We start from the raw sequence: 12,138 nt of genomic DNA, 5'->3' as shown, positions 1-12,138 counted from the left end.
GAGTCAGAATGGTCTGATTCCTCCCACTCCCCACCCTCACCCACCATCACCTCCCTCAGTGTTTAGAGGAAAGGATACTGAGGTATGAAGTAGAGCTGAGCTCGGTCTACCAGCCTTATTAACAAGAGGAAAGCCATTTAAGCTTCTGGGTGCTGCTGCCTCTCTGAGGAAGGGAGTGGGTTCAGCTCCCTGGGCCTCTTTCAGCTCTGAGCCTCCTGCTCATCGTACATGGCTGCTTTCGCGTCTCTGGCTGAGAAAACCTGGGGATTGGGTGCATGAAAGATTGAGGGGAGCTGGATCATTTTTAGTAAACTTCCTTTAGAACTGATAAACCATCTCTTAGGAGTATTTTGTGGATTAATAACTTTTAGTGAGAGTTTCTTATGAAGAACCTTGAATCCCATGTAAGAAATTTATAATTTGTATGATGTCCTCGGAGACTAAAGACACGGTAGATTTTGTATTAGGTTGACATGGGAGTGAGGGAAAACAACCAGTCCTTCAGACAAGGAGGATGTCTGCTCGTTTAGTGGCGTGGCCCTCACTAGCACTGGCAGGGTTGGAATTCCCCATGGCCTAGGTTGGTGACCACACAGAATTGGCAGAGAGAACCAAGGACTGCTCCACTCAGGAACCTTTCCCTTTTCCTTGCTGACCTCTGGATGGTGTGATGAGGAACCAAAACAACCAACCAGAGTGGCTGCATTGTTCTTGGGAGCCTTGCAGGGTTCCATTTTTACCTCTTAATTCCTTCATTATCATAAGGACCAGCAACTCAGAGGAGTTTTGAAATCACTTCCTTAAAAAGTAATCTTTCCTTGCTGGGGAGGAGACAGAAGGTTCACTGACTTGTCAGAACGCTAGATTAGGCTATTGTGTTTTTATAGGCACAGTGGCTTCACCGTTGAGAAGCCTTAAAGTTCCAGCCCTCCTTTAATACACCCGTTTATTTTGTTTTGTTTCCAATTATCTGCCTAACCAAAGGCACAGCTACTGTGCAGCCCCCATCACCCACACTAGCTGTTCTTGTTTAATCATTCAATGCAAGATTTCTTGAACATCTCCTGTGTGCCAGATGCTATGTTAGAAATGCTCTGACTGACCATGGAGAGTATGAGCTGATAGGCCAGAGAGCTGCTGTGAACCTAGAGAAAATTACTAGGATCTGAATTTGAAACATTTAACTCTGTAGCACTAAGAGGGGCATGTGAGGACCTGAACAAAAGACTAAGGCCATGATGGGCTCATTGTTTTGTGGAGATGTTCTTATCAGGAGCTTTGGGTACTTATGTAATTTAAGGTCTCCGTGTTCTTTATTTAGAACAGTAACCCAGGTAATAATGTCTCATTGAATTTCAAAGCAGTTTTGTAATTATTTTATTTTCCTTCTTAGGCACTAAGAAATCAAGTGATTTTTCTGTAGCCGCACAACTAGTTAGTAACCAAGCTGGCACCAGAATCCAGTGTTTTTTGAAACTTCCTACTGCTTCAGAGATTAACAGTTCAACAAAAGCTTATTGATCACCTGTTATGTATAAGAAATTGTGATCGGTAGGCCTCATAGAAAAAATAGTGGTAAGAAATGGTTCTTGTTCTTAGAGGAACTTTGAGCCCAGCATTCTAATCTTTGGAATTAGGAAAGTAAGGTAATTTACAAGGTGGAAATGACAGGACCAAGAAAACTTTACACTTCCTGGGCTTTCTGTCCAAGGGGATGGGAGGAATAATTAATGCCACCTGCTGGCTCTAATGGTGGCACCTGTTGTCATTAGAAAGCACTTTTGTTCATACTTTCTTTTCCAGTTATCATACCCCTCTTTGTCAAGCTGGTTTTTTTGTTTGTTTGTTTTTGTTTTTTAGAATGGCACTCTTAGCAGAGTTGCTAAGTTAGGGAATGCTCATTTATTCAACAGGTAGTTGTTGAGCTCCTGATTGTGTGGCAGGCCCTGTTACAAGGTGCTGGGAAGAGGGAAGTGGATAGGACAGAACATGTCTCTGGATCATGGAGTTTATATAACTGCATGTTTCTACGGGACGTTTAGAAAATAATAAGAAATTATCATATAGTGATATGTAGTTTGATGTGATAAAGTTTGGTGGTAAGGAAAAAAAAATCTCTCCTTCCTTTATGCTAAAGTAAGCCAAGGCTTGAAGCAACAGCACCTTTTTCTGGGAAGCTTTCTAAGCAGTAAGGTGAAGCCAAATGAGATTCTCCAAATATGTAGGACTTGGAGAGTCCTGGGATAAGGATTCTGGATTTTCTACTCCCTGGATATTTTTTTCCTGAGAGTCTCCAACCAAATGAATGTAAAAACAAAAGGTATTTTGAGAACTCTATGAACATTAACAATGAATGGATCCCAGTAAATAGTTTTAAGATCATCAGCAAATAAGGTACATATATGTGTGTTATAGAGTTATATAGAAGAGGGGCAGAGGAGCTAGATAGGACATCTGAGAAACTATATGAATTTGTAAAATAAATGGAGGTAAAGTTTTGTTCCCAGAAAGTGGACTGTATCCCTCCACACTGTTTTTATTCTCCTCTTGACTCTTGCCTTACCGGTACTTGGAATCTTTTGCTCACTATTATCAGATGATTTTCGGTTAGGGCGTGGAATATTTAAAGCATGTAGCTTGTGAAAGCTTGTTACATTGTGGGTAATTTTTCTCTTCTAAATTTTTCTCTTCAAAACGGTATGGTGCCCCACGGATAAGGGTATAGACACCCCGCTCCCGTTCAAAGACAATAGTCTGGCTTGTTTTTTTTATGTTGTAGGCAACTAAAGCTTTGCTTTATAAGACTTTGAGCTTGGATGACTGAGAGAACTGGAATTCCTCATAACAGCATTAATATGGTAGATGTTTAGAGATGATTCTTAAATTACTAGATTATCTTTCTTCTACTTTCTTGCACTTTGTTTATTTTACTGGGTAAAATGTTTTTCAGTTTCCTCTGTTTTTATCTGTATGAAAGAAGCAAAGTCTTATGTCTTTGCTTTGGATATCAGATCAGTACCAATTATCCCCTCTTGGTTGCTTGTGTGTCATATACTCTGATGTGATACGCAATGTTTTAGGGTTCTGAGTGTGCTATCCTCAACAGCCAGGCCAAGAGTGTTATTTATTTATTTTTTAAATTACTATTCATCGCTGTTTTCACCCAGGTGATGATGGTGATGACTGATGGTGTTGAGTTTGAGTAAACGTGCATCATTGGTTTTGCATCAGGATTGGGGAAAGATTCTGGTTCTGACCCTCAAAACAAATTTTTTTTTTTTTTGCATTATTTAGACTTACTGAAATTACTAGCAAATGAAAAATAAGGTAAGTGATATAAGGAACATGGTAGGGTAAAAGTTTAAGAGTCAACGAATAAATAGCTTTACTTTCATTGGTACTCGTTTTTCTCAACCCAGTAACTTATTTAATTGAATGAATTTTCATTTGGATTTGCTGTTACACCTGGCAAAATGAGTCTGTATTTATGGGAAAAGAAAACGATTTTCTTCCTTCTTGTACCCTTAGTGGTAACAGCTTAGTAAATAAACTATTATTTGGGAAATGAAGATATTGTCAAAGGCTTAATATTTACTCAGTTGAGTTACACATAATTAGTTTCCTGGCAATTTAGTTTTGATAATTTTCTGGGAATTGTGTTTTGTATATTGGATTTAAATGTACTTTGCATTTAAAATGTGAAATTAAGGCACCTGGATGACTCAGTGGTAAAGCGTCTGCCTTCAGCTTAGGTCACTATTCTGGGTCCTGGGATTGAGCCTCGTATCAGTCTCTCTGTTCAACTGGAAGCCTGCTTCTTCCTCTCCCTTTGCCTGCCCTCCCCCTGCTTGTGGTTTCTCTCTCTGTGTCAAGCAAATAGATAAATAAATAAATAAAGTAAAATAAAATAAAAAGTGAAATTAGTTGCTTTGTGTTTGGAGGCGAAATAATTTCTTTAGGCCAGTGGTGAGTCATTCAATTAATACAGGAAAGTTTATTAACAGTCATAAATGTTCCCAGTTGGTCAAGGGTTGGAATACTTCTAGAATGAATGAGACACAGTTCACATCAAGTCAGTTACAAGTAGACAGTTATCTGCTGAGTGGTTTTTTTGTGGGATTTTTTTTAAATTAAATTTTTTATTTTTTATAAACATATATTTTTATCCCCCGGGGTACAGATATGTGAATCACCAGGTTTACACACTTCACAGCACTCACCATAGCACATACCCTCCCCAATGTCCATACCCCCCCCCCCCCTTCCCCCAGCCCCCTTCTGCCCAGCAACCCTCAGTTTGTTTTGTGAGATTAAGAGTCACTTATGGTTTGTCTCCCTCCCAATCCCATCTTGTTTCATTTATTCTTTTCCTACCCCCTTAAGCCCCCCTGTAGCATCTCCACTTCCTCATATCAGGGAGATCATATGATAGTTGTCTTTCTCCGCTTGACTTATTTCGCTAAGCATGATACCCTCTAGTTCCATTTTTGTGGGATGTTTTAATTCTCCAACTAGCTTTCCATCCACATCACTCAATTTGTTTAAAAGCTACTCTAACTCCTACCCTGGTATATAGTCAGGGATCGAAATCAATCTGAAGAATAACCTGAATAAAATGATTAGGAAGGTAAATTTCTTAAAACCAATATACTCTGGTAATACATTCCCAAGCCACAGTAACTTGCTTTCTGAATTATGTGTTATTTGGAATTTTTATTCTTTCTCCATTTCCTAGGGTGCCAAGCAAACTACTAGATAGTTAATAGATCTTCTTTTTTTTTTTTTTTCCAAATGAATGAATGAAGTCCACTGAAGCAAAGAATAGAATTGATAATATATCTATGATGAGCAGATCAGGCCAGATGTGGAACAGAAACTAGGACAAGCACCTTTAAATAATGCCTTTTTCTTAAGCAAGAGCTATGGTGTTAGTCTACATTTTAATTCTCCCTCTGTCATTCACAAACTTTAAAATGTTGGGGAAATTACTCAATTTCTCTTTTTTAAAACTTGAGTTTAAAAAACTATCTTTAAAGATTTGAACATATTGGTAAGTCTAGTGAACACTATAATCAACAGTTGTATTCCTGGAGTAAGACTGTTTCAGGTAGAGAGAAGTCCAGGTGCCAAGGTCTTGAAAGGCCTTGATGGGGACTTGATGAGGACTAGATACTATAAGATGCAATGAAGACTTTTGCTTTTATTCTGAGTAAGACAGGGAGCCATTGGAGGGTTTGTGAATAGAGGAATGTTATGATCTAGCCTTTTAAAAGGATTACTTTAAGGGTGCCTGGGTGGTTCAGTCAGTTAAGGGGTTAAGGGTCTGCCTTTGGCTCAGGTCATTCTCCCTCTGTCCTGGGATCGAGTCCCACATCAGGCTCCCTGCTCAGTGAGGAGCCTGCTTCTCCCTCCCTCTGTGCTGCTCCCCCTGCTCTTGTGCTCTGTTAAATAAATGGATAAAATCTTTAATAAATAAATAAATAAAAAGATTACCTTGACTGCTCTGTTGAGAATAGTCTATAATAGTAAAAGCAGAGAGACCGGTTAGGAGGTTACAATATTATTGCAATTCAGGAAAGAGATGATGGCTTGAAGAGTGGTGGAGATAGTAAACAGTGATCTGAAGCTGGAGGTAATTTGAAGGTAGAACAGACAGGTATGTTGACTGATTGTGGTATTTGAGAGAAAGGACAATTCCAAAATTTTTGGCCCAAGATGTATCTTTTGTATGCTACGATGGGGAAGACTGTGGGCAGAGGAGATTTTTAGAGGAAGGCCATCAGTTTAGTCTGGGGTATGTTGAGTTTGAGGTGTCTAAGAGATACCACACTGAGATTGCTCTGGGTTGACTTAACTTTGCAGAAGCATGTTCTTTAGAGTTTCTTTTCATGAGATCTTTGGGAGGCCAACTTACTGTTTGTCTCAAGTTGTTTTTATCTTACCTCCACTTTTGAATGTAGTTTAACTGGATATAGAATTCTGGCTAACAGTTATTTTCCCTCAGTGCTTTGAAGATCCTGTGTTTTTTATTATTGCAAGTGAGAAACTTGCCTTTGTTATAATTGGTTTCCTTTCTAAGGTAATTTGTTTTTTCTTTCATCTCCTGTGTCTATTAAGGTTTTCTCTTAATCACAATTTCACTGTGATATGCCTAGGTATGGGTTTATTTATTTGGAGTGGATACTTGGAATACACGTTGAATCTGAGGCCTTGTGACTTTCTTCAGTTCTGGAAACTGTCTAGATATGTCTTTGAGATTTTTCTCCTAGACATTTTATTCCTGCTTTATGTAACTCCTCTTAGATTATATTGGTTTCTCTCAATTTTTTGTATGTATGTATGTGCACACATACACACACAGATACATGTGTGCATGTATATACTTTGTGTTTTTGTGTTCTTTCTATGTATTGTTTTGGGTACATTTCCCAGAAAACTGTTGTCTGAGACTCTAATGCTCTAGAATTCATCTCATCTGTTACTTTTTAAAAATTTTTGAAAGTACATTTTTATTTCTAGTGTTTCCATTATTATCTTTGTTTTCTTTTTTTTTAAGACTTTAATTAATTAATTAATTAATTTTAAGATTGTATTTATTTATTTGACAGACAGAGATCATAAGTAGGCAGAGAGGCAGGGAAGCAGGCTCCCCACTGAGCAGAGAGCCCGATTCGGGGCTCGATCCCAGGACCCTGGGATTATGACCTGAGCTGAAGGCAGAGGCTTAACCCACTGAGCCACCCAGGTGCCCCAAGATTTTATTTATTTAGAGAGAGATTTATATATTTATTTAGTGCACAGATGTGAGTTGGAGGAGGGGCAGAAGAAAGGAAGAGAGAATCTCGAGCAGTCTCTGCACTGAGTCTGACTCTGGGCTCCATCTCTCGACCCTGAGATCATTACTTGAACTGAAATCAAGAGTCAGATGCTTAACCAACTGAGCCACTCAGGCATCCCCCAATGCTGTTTTTCATGATTTCTTCCTCTTTTTAAATAGAAGTTATTCCTTATCTCTTGAGTATTCTAAACAGTTATTTTAAGGTCTTTGTCACACTGCTTCATAAAATTAAGTTTCATATAAATGACTTTATTGTCAAATGATTGCTTTTTAAGATAGCTTTTCTAAATAGAAAACATCTCTGTGTTTTGAGTTTTCATTTGCTGACTATATGATTAGGAGTCTTTTTTGTTTCTATTTATTCTTCTTTGGCTCATTCCTCTCTATCAGAGAAACTAGATTAGATAAGTGGCATTTTGGGTCTCCCACCCAAAGTAATACTGGGGGTATTACAGATCTGATCACTAAGTTAGTAGTCAGCCTGATTTGGGGTTTCTCTGGGCCCATGACTTTTCCTACTGCTGCAGCTCTGGCAGTAGCCCCTTTCCAACTTCCTTTCATGGGAGAGGAAGCCCCTGAAATTTCCTGTTTCCTGGGAGTGAGGTGAGTTACTCATCAGGAACTGATTTCCTAGCCATCATTGCTGCTTCTGGAGCTATAACCCAGCAGATCTCTGGTCTCAGCACTCTTGCTACTTTGCGTTTCTATTCTGTTTTACCAGATAATTATCTTGTTTTTGAGCTCACTTGGTTTGTGGATTCTATTTGCATATTTTGGTTATTATTAATATGTGTTGGGGTATGGCTTGTCTGTAAACCACCTGTTCCATCTTTCTCTGTTCAGTTGAAACTCTTTAAAGCTTGCTTTTCTTATACTAATAGATAATACTTTTATTTTTTAAAGATTTTACTTTTTTAAAGTAATCTTCACATCCCAAGTGGGACTCGAACTTACAACCCCAAGATCAAGAGTCACATGCTCTGCTGACTGAGCCAGCCAGGTGCCCCAATAGTAGATAATAATTTTAGAAAACAACCTGTTTAAGAACACATTAAACACTTAATCAGGACAAACTCATTTAATCCCCCCCAACACTTTGATTTCGTAGAGGAGGAAAGGGACAAATGGGGAGGTTTCTTAACTTGTCCTAGATCACACTACAAATAGGTGACAGAGCAAGGATTCTAAACTAAATAACTCAGTTCTCTAGTCTTTCCTCCTAAGCACTATCATGTGCTCTCCCACCTTTCATAGACTTGTTTGTTGCAAAGTAAGATAAGATGTGAAAAGTCTAGTGTTGTATCTGATGTATAATAGACATTCAATACATGTTTATTTTTCTTTCCTTCGTGGCAGGCAAATATATTTTGAGTGTGATAATTTAAACAACACTTCTAAGTTTATTTTGTTTAAAATATAGCATGTTTCATTTTATTAAGAAGAGTAGGAATTCTATTATTGGACTAATTTTCTTGTGTGCCTATGGGGGCAGGACTAGCCTGGGAGAGATACAGAGCTAGGAAGCTAGAGAATCAGAGAAATAAGGTCCAGTGCAAAGTCCATATTGAAAACCAGACAACTGAAGCGTTCTACAGAAAAGCCAGTGTGATCCTGGGGAATTCCAGAGCAGAGGACCGTGTGGACAGATGGGAGGAGCTAGTGCCTTGAACATTTCCCAGAGCTCCTGAGGTTCCTGGATCCTTGGCAGTGGGCCAGAGAGGGCTGGGGAGGGCACTTTGCCAGCCTTTACCTCATTGAATATTCTTTAACCTTTATTTTCAAATTCCCCAAATTAACAAGGAGCATTTAGTCTTAGTATGTGCCACTCAAGGGAATCAATAGGCCTGGTTTACTGTTTATAATTATAATAGCCAAGAATCTAAATTAGGGAATTGCCCCTGGGGCCTTAAACTATTTCCTCAGTCATCTCATCTCTTGCTCCCTCAAGCCCACACGTATGGGCCTTCCACCATTCTGCCTGCACCTCCTCCAAGCCCAGCCTAGAGTCCACCCTGTCCGTGGCACCGTACTGACCTCCTGTACACTTTGTGCCTAGCAGTTCCTCGTACCGTAAAAACTTTGAGAAAGGAAAGGGTCTTGTGAGATGTAACGTTTAGAGGACGTTTTACTAATTTGTATGACTAGGAAAAGTGTGGAAATCATAAACAAATGCTTATTTGGGAATATGGAGAGAGTACGTATATGTGCATGTGTGTCTGTGTGTGTGGCATGTATGTTAGAATGGGAATCAGCAAAGTGCACAACCTCACTATAACAGAAAGTCTATAGACATGTGGAAAATTTTTTAAGGTTAGAATCAAGCTGGAATATTTGATTAAGATGGAAAAGGAATTAGATCAAGATTGTTAACAGTCTCGAGCCCTTCTAAATTCAGGCAAGGAGGGATGATGCATGGTGAGGTGGCCTGCTCTTGTCTCGGACCTGCCTGCCCTTTTCAAATTGGTTGGTTTTGCTAGAACCTCTGTATGCCAGGTCAGGGAGGCTCAAGAGAGGTGCATGGACGGTGCTGAGGAACATTACAAGTTAATATTTATCATTCTTGTATTTCAGTACACTTGAAAGGAAAATAAGGAAATAGGAAAATACCTCTTATCTCTTACAGTTCCTTTTCCTCAATTATTTTATAGTGAGTCCCTACAGGAGACTTGACCTTAGACTGTAGCATTTTTTATGAGCAAGTCCTACATCGCCATTTATAAGCAAGTCCTACATTGCACTGTGATGGGGAAGAGAACTAAATGAAATCTACATGTAATCTTAGGTCAAGTAGTTTTTACTGTATTCACCTCTGTGACTCCAGTTTTTTTGGATGATTAGACCACAAAAGATGACTTTTGCTTCAATTTTTTTTTTCCTCTTCCCTGCTCACCCACTGTGGAGTAAATTAATCCAAACATACTTAAAAAACTGTGAAGAATGAGCAAAGGAAGACCATAATCTGTAACTGTATCATTAGCACTTAACATCTCTGGGAAGTTTGGATTTAAGTGTTTGATTGGGTAACTGTGGGAGGATTATATCAAGCTGGCATTGTTAATAATAAACTAGAAAATGATGCCATGAAATTAAAGGCATTTATCTTAATTATTTTTAAAAGATTTTATTTATTTACTTGACAGAGATCACAAGCAGGCAGAGAGGCAGGCAGAGAAAGAGGAGGAAGCAGGCTCCCTGCTGAGCAGAGAGCCCAATGTGGGGCTCGATTCCAGGATCCTGGGATCATGACCTGAGCTGAAGGCAGAGGCTTTAACCCACTGAGCCACCCAGGCACCCCTTTTCTTAATTTTTAAAAGATATAAATCCAGTGATGGGAAGTAACTTCAGTTCTTATAAAAGTGTGGGAGGGTTACTTTTATTATGAAAATTTCAAACATTACACGAATGGATTATTTTTATTATGAGGAGTTTCATATGTGAATTTTAAACATATAATATATAAACATATAAAGCATATAAAAATTTCAGGCATATGTTTATAAAACTGGAGAGCATAATGAAATGAACTGCCTTTACCCATCACCCATATTCAACATTTATCAGAGTTTTGCTACTCTTGCTTCATCTGTACCTTTCATTAGGGACTGCTGAAGTATTAAAAAGTACATTTCTGATTTGTTATTTTTACACCTGTGTACTTCAGTATGCGTCTCTAAACAATATGGACATTGCTTCCATGTTCATAATGCCCCTGACACATCCTATAAATACACATCCTTGGTGTCCTATAATCTCTAGTACATTTTTAGCCCCATGTTAAACTTTTAAAAACCTTTTTAAAAAACTTCTGCTTTAGAGTAGTATTATTTACACATATTTTGTTTTATGCAAGACCTAAACAACTAAATTTGAGTTGCTGTTTGAAATAGTTAATTAGAAACTAAAGTTGTCGATCTGAGATCAGACTAAAGAAAAAACATCCCACATGTGACTCTAAGAGGTCAATTCTTACTGCAAATTAGAAATCAGTTATCTTGGAGCATTTGGGTGGCTCAGTCAGTTAAGCATTTGCCTTTGGTTCAGGTCATGATCCCAGGGTCCTGCTTCTTCCATTTCCTACCTGCCTCTTCCTACTTCTCTCTCTTGCTATTTCTCTCTCTCAAATAAATAAATAAAACCTTTGGGGGAAAAAAAAGAAGTAGGTTATCTTTCTACAGAATGTCTTCCTCAGTGTAAAAAATATTTTTTCTTTGGACTTCATCCCTTTATTTTCATGTGTTTTTAGTTAAATCCAGCTACAATCCTCCTAAAATAATTGTCTACAACTGAATGTACTATTTCTTAAGAAAATGTTATATAATCTGATAAAGTATAAGGTTAAAAAATTTGGGGGGCACCTGGGTGGCTCAAGTCAGTTAAGCGTCTTACTTCTGCTCAGGTCATGATCTCCGGGCCCTGGGATTGAGTCTGGTTGGGCTCCCTGCTTAGTGGGGAGTCTGCTTCTCCCTCTGCCCCTCCCCCTACTCATGTGCCCATTCTCTTTCTCTCGCTCTCTCAAATAAATAAAATCTTAAAAATAAGCTTTTTAAATAAAATTTTCTTTTTTTAAAAAAGATTTTTATTTATTTATTTGATAGAGAGATCACAAGTAGGCAGAGAGGCAGGCAGAGAGAGGGGGGGAAGCAGGCTCCCTGCTGAGCAGAGAGCCCGATGTGGGGCTCGATCCCAGGACCCCGAGATCATGACCTGAGCCGAAGGCAGAGGCTTAAACCAATGAGCCACCCAGGCTCCCTAAATAAAATTTTCTTAAGCACTCTAGAGTAACAGTATAATAGAACAGAATCTCACTAACAGTAATGTCCAAATAACCTCGAAAGCTTTATGCCAACTTGCTTCATCAATTCTCCATTGGATTTGGTTGAAAATTTTGTGGTAGACCACATTTTGAAAGACACGAAAATGATTATTAAAATATACCTTAAAAATACACCTTAATATGTGTTTTCTTTGAATGTAAATAATCTTTATAAAGGTAGAACATAAATTATATTAAAGTTTATTTCCTTTGTTAGAAATCTTGAGTTTTGTAGATAGATTATCTGTAGGAATTTCATTAATGTCAAAAGATCAGAACATTTTGACTGTGGGCATAAGCCATGGTATTAAAACTTATTTTGCAGGGCACCTGGGTGGCTCAGTGGGATAAGCCGCTGCCTTCGGCTCAGGTCATGATCTCGGGGTCCTGGGATCGAGTCCCGCATCCGGCTCTCTGCTCAGCAGGGAGCCTGCTTCCTCCTCTCTCTCTCTGCCTGCCTCTCTGCCTACTTGTGATCTCTCTCTGC

The 12,138-nt window shown here is 38.7% G+C and overlaps 1 protein-coding gene across 3 annotated transcripts in view; it reads left to right on the top strand.

The window, feature by feature from the left end:
* Positions 1–12,138, top strand: part of THADA (THADA armadillo repeat containing) — a 324,408-nt gene that overhangs the window by 63,678 nt on the left and 248,592 nt on the right. The window lies entirely within an intron of this gene.

Source organism: Mustela nigripes, chromosome 7 (genome assembly GCF_022355385.1).
Source record: "Mustela nigripes isolate SB6536 chromosome 7, MUSNIG.SB6536, whole genome shotgun sequence".
NCBI lineage: Eukaryota > Metazoa > Chordata > Mammalia > Carnivora > Mustelidae > Mustela > Mustela nigripes.
Note: the sequence above shows the minus strand (reverse complement) of the source record. Positions and strands in the feature narration are given on the sequence as shown.